Source organism: Amblyomma maculatum, chromosome 7 (genome assembly GCF_055883805.1).
Source record: "Amblyomma maculatum isolate TAMU_Amacu chromosome 7, ASM5588380v1, whole genome shotgun sequence".
NCBI lineage: Eukaryota > Metazoa > Arthropoda > Arachnida > Ixodida > Ixodidae > Amblyomma > Amblyomma maculatum.
Window position 1 is genome coordinate 108,982,213 of NC_139350.1, and position 11,263 is coordinate 108,993,475.

Genomic DNA, 11,263 nt, shown 5'->3' on the forward strand with positions numbered 1-11,263 from the left:
AGGTAGGGCGTGGTTAGCGGAATATCGGGAAGGAATACGGGACCTCTACAAAGAACGTGCGCAAAAAAAAGACAAGGAAAAAAGTTCGAAAGAAAAAGCCCGGAAAAGAGTAAAAAAAAGAAAAAACTGCTGAGAGGGCGAGGATTGTAGCCGTGACGCAGGTTCAACGTTACCCTTGTCAAGTGATAGTCCCGTGGCACACTACTACAATGCGATCGGAGTCCGTGACGCCACTTGCGAGACTCACGGGGATGGTTTCTTGCCGGAAACGCGCGAATCGCTGGGACTTTCTCCGGTACGAACTGCTTGGGGGCACGAACTCTGCACGCTCAATCGCTCAATACGCTGCAGTGCATTGCCGCAGTAGAGGAATGCGAGAAGTTGGAAGGCTGGTGAGGTGGCGCCACCACCCGTTAAACATGTCTATTAGCAACACTGAGACATACGCCAGCGTGTTGTGCGAGTTTGTAGCCTATTTTGTGCACATATAATGGTCAGTAGGCTTCTACAAAATAGTTTTGAATTAACAGCTTGAGAGTTCGCAAGAAAACATTTGTTATTCTCCGGGTGGACAAGCAACACGGAGCAGGGAGAGGCACGTTCTTTTATTTCCCAACGGTCGTAACTTGAGCAGAAGGCGGTGTCTCTGTAGGTTGCCTCCGCGGCAGAGACGTCGTCCATGCATACTTACCTGGTGCCGAGGCTACCGTGATCAGCAAGGCGGTGCCTCCAGGGAGAGGTGCGGGCATTGCACTACGCTCGTGCTGACCCCTGCCACTACCCCAAACTGGGGCAGATGGGGCATGCAATTTTTGGTAGTGGGGGACTGCGTTCGCGCTTTCCCCCTCGCTATACCATCAAAAGTCAGATTTTATAACTCATCGGCGGCTGTTTTGGTGCTGCTCCGTTGCAGGCACTTCGGTAATGCGAGGTCGTTCGCTTAAGGAGAGTTTAGTTACGTAATAATTCAGATCATAAATAGATAAACCTCGTGGAATGCACAGGTTTGCTTAGTAAGAAATGACCTTCAGCAGTCTATTTCGGATATTAAGTATCAGGGGAATCCCTCCTCTCCTCTATCATTTGCCTCTTATCGGCGTTAATTAGTCGCACTTTATCCGCCTAGAGCAAGTTTGTAGGTACACCATCGCTACTGTCGCTGGAAGAAAAAGGCGCAGTATCTGTCACACTTGCTCTGTGTGACAGATAATAATAATGAGATTCTTGTTGAGGGGGGAAGAGAAGGGGGGGGATTACACGGCCCTATAACTGTCTCCTGTACTTGCAGGGATACACCGCTACGGGGCCGAGTAGAGGGTAAGGGGGAATGAAAGAGGGGAGAGGAAGGGGGAGCGAAAGCGTTGTCGTTGGTAGTCAATGTCGAGGACCCCTGGAGAAAAATGCCAAACATGGAAGGGCAAACACTCGTACAACAAGGATTGGTGGATTTTGAAGCGGGGACGTGCCGCGCAAAGGAGAAAGCCTTCATGACATATGTAGAGATAATTATGAGGTTTAAAGAAAGGGAAAAAAAAAAAAAAAAAAGAAAATCTGATAGGGAGATTTGGAATGTCATGGATGCTTATGCTAGCAGTTGGATGCGCGCGGTGGGAGGAGTGGGGCCTTGCAGAAGGGGCAAAGAGCCTTGTGGGATAATATAGGAGGAGATAAGATAATAATAATAATAAAAAATAATAATAATAATAAAAAAAAGTAGTCTGAGGGCATATTTGAAATGCGACAGATAGGCTGGGAAGGAAGGGCCTTTGCAGAGGTTGCATGGGACCTTATGGGATATATAAAGGAAGAATTGATGATAATAAACACCACAAAAAAAAAAAAAAAGGAGAGGGAGAAAAAAAAAAGTCTGAGGGGATTATTTGAAATGCAGGAGATAGGGCCTTTGCAGAAGGTGGATGGGACCTTATGGAATATGTAACGGAGCAATTGATGATACTAAACAGACAAAAGAAAAAAAAAAAAAGAAGAGAGGGAAAAAAAAAGTAGTCTGAGGGCATTAGTTGAAATGCAACAGATAGGCTGTGAAGGAAGGGCCTTTGCAGAGGGTGGATGGGACCTTATGGGATATATAAAGGAAGAATTGATGATAATAAACACCACAAAAAAAAAATAATAAGTGGAGGGAGAAAAAAAAAAAAAAGTAGTCTGAGGGGATTATTTGAGATGGAGGAGATAGGGCCTTTGCAGAAGGTGCATGGGACCTTATGGAATATGTAACGGAGGAATTGATAATGATAAACACACACACAGAAAAAAAAAAAAAAGATTCTGTGGGCATTACATAAATTGGTAGAGATAAAAGTTAGACGATTTGCGGGCAGTTGGTTGCGCGCAGGAGTGAGAGAAGGTCCTTGTGCAAAAAGGCCTTATAGGACTTAAAGAAAAAAAAAAACACAAACAGAATAATGATAATAAAAAAAAAAATGGAACTGGTGCTATGCGGGGAATAGCGCGGGAGTGGCACACTGAATTGGTGAGAGTTGCTGGCAATAATTTGCGCACTAGGGGAAGATGGAAAGTGTTCACAGTTTTGCACTTAGTCCACTGTCCCGTAGGAATAACAGGAGCACTTTTAGGGCACTTTGCACTTTGTGGGGAGGGCCAGACGGGTGAAGGATCTCACATGTGTTAGCACAGGGAAGTCCAAGATTTCGGTAACCTTCCCGAAGGAGGTGTCGCGGTTGCGAGTACACAGGGCACATACACAGAACGTGTTCGAGTGTTTCTGCGTCACCGCACGACGCATACAGGGGAGACATTTCTCGTAGTCGGCTAGCGCGCACACCGGTCCAAACACATCCGATGCGGAGGCGCAACAGCAGAACATAGTCTCTCCGGGCGAAGAGGCGAGTATTAACTGCACGGAAGGGGTGGCCGCTGGCGATGCGAGGGTCAGGGTGGTGGGAAATGGTGTGTCGCGCGATTGCAAGACGAGCACAGTCATATGTAGTGTTGTCCGCGCACATGGGAACGGACGGGTGGTGGGCTGATCGAGCGAGCTCATCAGCAAGTTCGTTGCCCCCTATCCCACAGTGCGATGGGATCCATTGTAGGACTGTATCGCAGCCGGATTCGGCGAGGCGTTGGAAGTTGCGTGCGCATACTTGCAGTAGGCGAGGTCCTTGGGCCTGAAGCGCTGCCCTCGAATCGGTGAGAATGGCAGCATTTTTAATTTCAGGGCTTTCCAGGAGCAGGGTGGCTGCCAGATTGAGTGCAGCTATCTCAGCTGTTTGTGACGAGGAAGGGAAGTGTAGCCTGCATAATTTAGAGGTGTCCAAGTCGGGAATCACACATGCGGCAGCTGCGGATTTTTCTTGCTGACGGACTGACCCATCAGTAAAGATGAGGGTTCGGTGACGAAAATCCGTGTGAATTTTGGATGCGGCCTCTTGCTGAAGGGCGCATACGGGCGTGTTTCGTTTGCTCTTCACCCCTGGGAGACCCTGATAGATGCGGGGCGGGCAGATTTCATGTGGGGGTTGTGGAGCAGCAAGGGGCGGTGGAGAGGGGCCCAGTATCTCACGGAAGAGGCACATGACACGACCGATGCGTGTGTTAGGTTTGGCTGAAATTCTGCGAAGAAGTTCAGAGCCATCTTGTGCTCGGTGAAGCCGCTCGATGTGGTTGAGGGCAGTTTTGAGTGCTCTTAGTGAGAGGGGGATGTTGCGGGTTTCTGCATAGGTCGCTGCCACCTGAGATCCGTTGGGGAGACCATATATGTGTCGTATGGCGTTCCTATGGCATGTGTCCAGCCTTTTCCATTGGAGTGGGCTGAGGCTGAGCAGGGGAAGGGCATACAATGCTCTGGCTGAGGCGATCGCTTCATGGATTCTTGCACAGAGCGGGGGAGAGGCTCCTTCACCTTTGGCAAGGAGACGAAGCGCTAGTTTACCTATGCGCTTGGTGTCTGCGCACACTTTATCCACCGCAAGGCGCCAGGTGATGCGGGCATCAATTTTGAGGCCGAGGTAAACAACCGTTGTGCGCCAAGGCAGGGGGGTTCCGTCCAGGCGAAGAGGGCGTGTTTTGTTGCGGGCTGCAGCACCACGGGGATGGTAGAGCAGGGCTTCAGTTTTTTCGGCCGACACTGCGAGGCCGACACTGCGAATAAACGCGGTGACAGCATCGAGCGCACGCTGAAGGTCGCGAAGCGATGAGGCGTTGCTGCGGGTTGTTGATGAGGCGAACAGGGCAACATCGTCCGCATATACACACACACGCGCAAACTCGCGCTCAGCACGGGGGAGACACAAGGGTAGTTGGGCCAGCACGATGTTGAATAGGAAAGGGCTCAGCACACTTCCCTGAGGGACACCGCATGGCACTGGACGGGGGGCACTACAGGTGTTGCCCACCTTCACGGAGAGTGTTCGCTCGCTGAGGAACGCACTGACGAAGTTCAGGAGGCGGCCGGTGGCACCAATGTTTTTTAGCGCGTCGATCACTGCCCAGTGAGGAAGACAATCGAAGGCGCTTCTGATGTCGAGCAGGATGAGGTATCCCACTTGGCTGGTGTTGCGGGCGTTTTCAAGGGTGCTGACAACATCCGCAATGCAGTCAGCAGTTGCTCGTAAGGGGCGAAAACCACTCTGCTGAGGCGCCAAGCACCCGCTTTCCGTAGCAAGCCACTCCAGTCTGCGAACTCTCTGAACTCTCGCGAATACTCTGACTCTGAACCGCGCCGTAAGGGAAGGGAGGAAGGTGGGAGTGAAAGTGGAATGAGAGAAAGGGGAGCCGTTGTGGAGGGCTACGGAGTAATTTCGACCACCTGAGGATCTTTAACGTGCGCTGACATCGCACCAGCACACGGACGCCACTTCGTTTTGCCTCCATCGAAAAACGCAGCCGCCGTGGTCGGGTTCGGACCCGGGAACTCCGGCACAGTAGTCGGGCGCGTCTTACCACTGCATCACTCACTCACGGCGGGGGCCGTCTACGCCACGTGGTTTATTAGATTTGTTTAAACTGATAGGAATTATATTCGGAGCGAAGCGAAATACACGCAGATTTGCATGTGCTTTTTGTTAAATTGCCGAAATTAGGGTACTGTTTAGTATAGTACGAGAGACGCAGAATGCTCTAATTTCATTCGAAATAGTAATTGTCGTCTAAGCCAAGTGGTTTATAAGGAAAAACAAAAAACAAGTAAGCACGTATGCGTGCCACCTCCACAAGCTGCGTTGCCTGCTCGATTTCTGACGCTGCTTTCCCCACGTAGTCTTTGTACACTGTCTCCGAGTATGAAAGGGAACTATCAGTTTGCTCAAAAAGACGGTTCGTTTTATTTTCTCAAGTAAAGGCGAAAATTACTTTTGGACGTTACATTTATAATCAATAAAACACACAAAAAAGTATACTTGACACATAAACGACAGAGGAACGGGTAACTTAATGAATGGCATAACTTTGCTCCTTTTCATATTGAACAACCCTACGCAGACCGTGAGGGTTAACTTTTTCATATTTGCGCTATGTAAAGCAAGGCGAGGGTCGTGGATGAGCAAACAGGTCAGTGCGTTGAAAAGAAACAGGTAGAAAGGTGGTGAAATGAATTGAAAAAAAAAAAAAAAAAAAAAAACACGGCAGGTATAGAAAGCACGTTAAATCCTAGGACACTTAATGTATGTTAGCACGAAGAGGGAAATGGAGGTAGGGCGTGGTTAGCGGAATATCGGGAAGGAATACGGGACCTCTACAAAGAACGTGCGCAAAAAAAAGACAAGGAAAAAAGTTCGAAAGAAAAAGCCCGGAAAAGAGTAAAAAAAAAGAAAAAACTGCTGAGAGGGCGAGGATTGTAGCCGTGACGCAGGTTCAACGTTACCCTTGTCAAGTGATAGTCCCGTGGCACACTACTACAATGCGATCGGAGTCCGTGACGCCACTTGCGAGACTCACGGGGATGGTTTCTTGCCGGAAACGCGCGAATCGCTGGGACTTTCTCCGGTACGAACTGCTTGGGGGCACGAACTCTGCACGCTCAATCGCTCAATACGCTGCAGTGCATTGCCGCAGTAGAGGAATGCGAGAAGTTGGAAGGCTGGTGAGGTGGCGCCACCACCCGTTAAACATGTCTATTAGCAACACTGAGACATACGCCAGCGTGTTGTGCGAGTTTGTAGCCTATTTTGTGCACATATAATGGTCAGTAGGCTTCTACAAAATAGTTTTGAATTAACAGCTTGAGAGTTCGCAAGAAAACATTTGTTATTCTCCGGGTGGACAAGCAACACGGAGCAGGGAGAGGCACGTTCTTTTATTTCCCAACGGTCGTAACTTGAGCAGAAGGCGGTGTCTCTGTAGGTTGCCTCCGCGGCAGAGACGTCGTCCAAGCATACTTACCTGGTGCCGAGGCTACCGTGATCAGCAAGGCGGTGCCTCCAGGGAGAGGTGCGGGCATTGCACTACGCTCGTGCTGACCCCTGCCACTACCCCAAACTGGGGCAGATGGGGCATGCAATTTTTGGTAGTGGGGGACTGCGTTCGCGCTTTCCCCCTCGCTATACCATCAAAAGTCAGATTTTATAACTCATCGGCGGCTGTTTTGGTGCTGCTCCGTTGCAGGCACTTCGGTAATGCGAGGTCGTTCGCTTAAGGAGAGTTTAGTTACGTAGTAATTCAGATCATAAATAGATAAACCTCGTGGAATGCACAGGTTTGCTTAGTAAGAAATGACCTTCAGCAGTCTATTTCGGATATTAAGTATCAGGGGAATCCCTCCTCTCCTCTATCATTTGCCTCTTATCGGCGTTAATTAGTCGCACTTTATCCGCCTAGAGCAAGTTTGTAGGTACACCATCGCTACTGTCGCTGGAAGAAAAAGGCGCAGTATGTGTCACACTTGCTCTGTGTGACAGATAATAATAATGAGATTCTTGTTGAGGGGGGAAGAGAAGGGGGGGGATTACACGGCCCTATAACTGTCTCCTGTACTTGCAGGGATACACCGCTACGGGGCCGAGTAGAGGGTAAGGGGGAATGAAAGAGGGGAGAGGAAGGGGGAGCGAAAGCGTTGTCGTTGGTAGTCAATGTCGAGGACCCCTGGAGAAAAATGCCAAACATGGAAGGGCAAACACTCGTACAACAAGGATTGGTGGATTTTGAAGCGGGGACGTGCCGCGCAAAGGAGAAAGCCTTCATGACATATGTAGAGATAATTATGAGGTTTAAAGAAAGGGAAAAAAAAAAAGAAAATCTGATAGGGAGATTTGGAATGTCATGGATGCTTATGCTAGCAGTTGGATGCGCGCGGTGGGAGGAGTGGGGCCTTGCAGAAGGGGCAAAGAGCCTTGTGGGATAATATAGGAGGAGATAAGATAATAATAATAATAAAAAATAATAATAATAATAAAAAAAAAGTAGTCTGAGGGCATATTTGAAATGCGACAGATAGGCTGGGAAGGAAGGGCCTTTGCAGAGGTTGCATGGGACCTTATGGGATATATAAAGGAAGAATTGATGATAATAAACACCACAAAAAAAAAAAAAGAAGAGGGAGAAAAAAAAAAGTCTGAGGGGATTATTTGAAATGCAGGAGATAGGGCCTTTGCAGAAAGTGGATGGGACCTTATGGAATATGTAACGGAGCAATTGATGATACTAAACAGACAAAAGAAAAAAAAAAAAGAAGAGAGGGAAAAAAAAAGTAGTCTGAGGGCATTAGTTGAAATGCAACAGATAGGCTGTGAAGGAAGGGCCTTTGCAGAGGGTGGATGGGACCTTATGGGATATATAAAGGAAGAATTGATGATAATAAACACCACAAAAAAAAAATAATAAGTGGAGGGAGAAAAAAAAAAAAGTAGTCTGAGGGGATTATTTGAGATGGAGGAGATAGGGCCTTTGCAGAAGGTGCATGGGACCTTATGGAATATGTAACGGAGGAATTGATAATGATAAACACACACACAGAAAAAAAAAAAGATTCTGTGGGCATTACATTAATTGGTAGAGATAAAAGTTAGACGATTTGCGGGCAGTTGGTTGCGCGCAGGAGTGAGAGAAGGTCCTTGTGCAAAAAGGCCTTATAGGACTTAAAGAAAAAAAAAAAAACAAACAGAATAATGATAATAAAAAAAAAAAATGGAACTGGTGCTATGCGGGGAATAGCGCGGGAGTGGCACACTGAATTGGTGAGAGTTGCTGGCAATAATTTGCGCACTAGGGGAAGATGGAAAGTGTTCACAGTTTTGCACTTAGTCCACTGTCCCGTAGGAATAACAGGAGCACTTTTAGGGCACTTTGCACTTTGTGGGGAGGGCCAGACGGGTGAAGGATCTCACATGTGTTAGCACAGGGAAGTCCAAGATTTCGGTAACCTTCCCGAAGGAGGTGTCGCGGTTGCGAGTACACAGGGCACATACACAGAACGTGTTCGAGTGTTTCTGCGTCACCGCACGACGCATACAGGGGAGACATTTCTCGTAGTCGGCTAGCGCGCACACCGGTCCAAACACATCCGATGCGGAGGCGCAACAGCAGAACATAGTCTCTCCGGGCGAAGAGGCGAGTATTAACTGCACGGAAGGGGTGGCCGCTGGCGATGCGAGGGTCAGGGTGGTGGGAAATGGTGTGTCGCGCGATTGCAAGACGAGCACAGTCATATGTAGTGTTGTCCGCGCACATGGGAACGGACGGGTGGTGGGCTGATCGAGCGAGCTCATCAGCAAGTTCGTTGCCCCCTATCCCACAGTGCGATGGGATCCATTGTAGGACTGTATCGCAGCCGGATTCGGCGAGGCGTTGGAAGTTGCGTGCGCATACTTGCAGTAGGCGAGGTCCTTGGGCCTGAAGCGCTGCCCTCGAATCGGTGAGAATGGCAGCATTTTTAATTTCAGGGCTTTCCAGGAGCAGGGTGGCTGCCAGATTGAGTGCAGCTATCTCAGCTGTTTGTGACGAGGAAGGGAAGTGTAGCCTGCATAATTTAGAGGTGTCCAAGTCGGGAATCACACATGCGGCAGCTGCGGATGTTGCGGATTTTTCTTGCTGACGGACTGACCCATCAGTAAAGATGAGGGTTCGGTGACGAAAATCCGTGTGAATTTTGGATGCGGCCTCTTGCTGAAGGGCGCATACGGGCGTGTTTCGTTTGCTCTTCACCCCTGGGAGACCCTGATAGATGCGGGGCGGGCAGATTTCATGTGGGGGTTGTGGAGCAGCAAGGGGCGGTGGAGAGGGGCCCAGTATCTCACGGAAGAGGCACATGACACGACCGATGCGTGTGTTAGGTTTGGCTGAAATTCTGCGAAGAAGTTCAGAGCCATCTTGTGCTCGGTGAAGCCGCTCGATGTGGTTGAGGGCAGTTTTGAGTGCTCTTAGTGAGAGGGGGATGTTGCGGGTTTCTGCATAGGTCGCTGCCACCTGAGATCCGTTGGGGAGACCATATATGTGTCGTATGGCGTTCCTATGGCATGTGTCCAGCCTTTTCCATTGGAGTGGGCTGAGGCTGAGCAGGGGAAGGGCATACAATGCTCTGGCTGAGGCGATCGCTTCATGGATTCTTGCACAGAGCGGGGGAGAGGCTCCTTCACCTTTGGCAAGGAGACGAAGCGCTAGTTTACCTATGCGCTTGGTGTCTGCGCACACTTTATCCACCGCAAGGCGCCAGGTGATGCGGGCATCAATTTTGAGGCCGAGGTAAACAACCGTTGTGCGCCAAGGCAGGGGGGTTCCGTCCAGGCGAAGAGGGCGTGTTTTGTTGCGGGCTGCAGCACCACGGGGATGGTAGAGCAGGGCTTCAGTTTTTTCGGCCGACACTGCGAGGCCGACACTGCGAATAAACGCGGTGACAGCATCGAGCGCACGCTGAAGGTCGCGAAGCGATGAGGCGTTGCTGCGGGTTGTTGATGAGGCGAACAGGGCAACATCGTCCGCATATACACACACACGCGCAAACTCGCGCTCAGCACGGGGGAGACACAAGGGTAGTTGGGTCAGCACGATGTTGAATAGGAAAGGGCTCAGCACACTTCCCTGAGGGACACCGCATGGCACTGGACGGGGGGCACTACAGGTGTTGCCCACCTTCACGGAGAGTGTTCGCTCGCTGAGGAACGCACTGACGAAGTTCAGGAGGCGGCCGGTGGCACCAATGTTTTTTAGCGCGTCGATCACTGCCCAGTGAGGAAGACAATCGAAGGCGCTTCTGATGTCGAGCAGGATGAGGTATCCCACTTGGCTGGTGTTGCGGGCGTTTTCAAGGGTGCTGACAACATCCGCAATGCAGTCAGCAGTTGCTCGTAAGGGGCGAAAACCACTCTGCTGAGGCGCCAAGCACCCGCTTTCCGTAGCAAGCCACTCCAGTCTGCGAACTCTCTGAACTCTCGCGAATACTCTGACTCTGAACCGCGCCGTAAGGGAAGGGAGGAAGGTGGGAGTGAAAGTGGAATGAGAGAAAGGGGAGCCGTTGTGGAGGGCTACGGAGTAATTTCGACCACCTGAGGATCTTTAACGTGCGCTGACATCGCACCAGCACACGGACGCCACTTCGTTTTGCCTCCATCGAAAAACGCAGCCGCCGTGGTCGGGTTCGGACCCGGGAACTCCGGCACAGTAGTCGGGCGCGTCTTACCACTGCATCACTCACTCACGGCGGGGGCCGTCTACGCCACGTGGTTTATTAGATTTGTTTAAACTGATAGGAATTATATTCGGAGCGAAGCGAAATACACGCAGATTTGCATGTGCTTTTTGTTAAATTGCCGAAATTAGGGTACTGTTTAGTATAGTACGAGAGACGCAGAATGCTCTAATTTCATTCGAAATAGTAATTGTCGTCTAAGCCAAGTGGTTTATAAGGAAAAACAAAAAACAAGTAAGCACGTATGCGTGCCACCTCCACAAGCTGCGTTGTCTGCTCGATTTCTGACGCTGCTTTCCCCACGTAGTCTTTGTACACTGTCTCCGAGTATGAAAGGGAACTATCAGTTTGCTCAAAAAGACGGTTCGTTTTATTTTCTCAAGTAAAGGCGAAAATTACTTTTGGACGTTACATTTATAATCAATAAAACACACAAAAAAGTATACTTGACACATAAACGACAGAGGAACGGGTAACTTAATGAATGGCATAACTTTGCTCCTTTTCATATTGAACAACCCTACGCAGACCGTGAGGGTTAACTTTTTCATATTTGCGCTATGTAAAGCAAGGCGAGGGTCGTGGATGAGCAAACAGGTCAGTGCGTTGAAAAGAAACAGGTAGAAAGGTGGTGAAATGAATTGAAAAAAAAAAAAAAAAAAAAAA

At 49.5% G+C, this 11,263-nt stretch overlaps 2 non-coding genes across 2 annotated transcripts; both read left to right on the forward strand.

The window, feature by feature from the left end:
- Positions 1-683: 683 nt before the first annotated feature.
- Positions 684-847, forward strand: LOC146184348 (U1 spliceosomal RNA). The gene has a single exon (XR_014708994.1). It is a non-coding gene; the product is annotated as a U1 spliceosomal RNA (small nuclear RNA).
- A 5,505-nt stretch (positions 848-6,352) lies between these two features.
- On the forward strand, positions 6,353-6,516 carry LOC146184349 (U1 spliceosomal RNA). The gene has a single exon (XR_014708995.1). It is a non-coding gene; the product is annotated as a U1 spliceosomal RNA (small nuclear RNA).
- Positions 6,517-11,263: the final 4,747 nt, after the last annotated feature.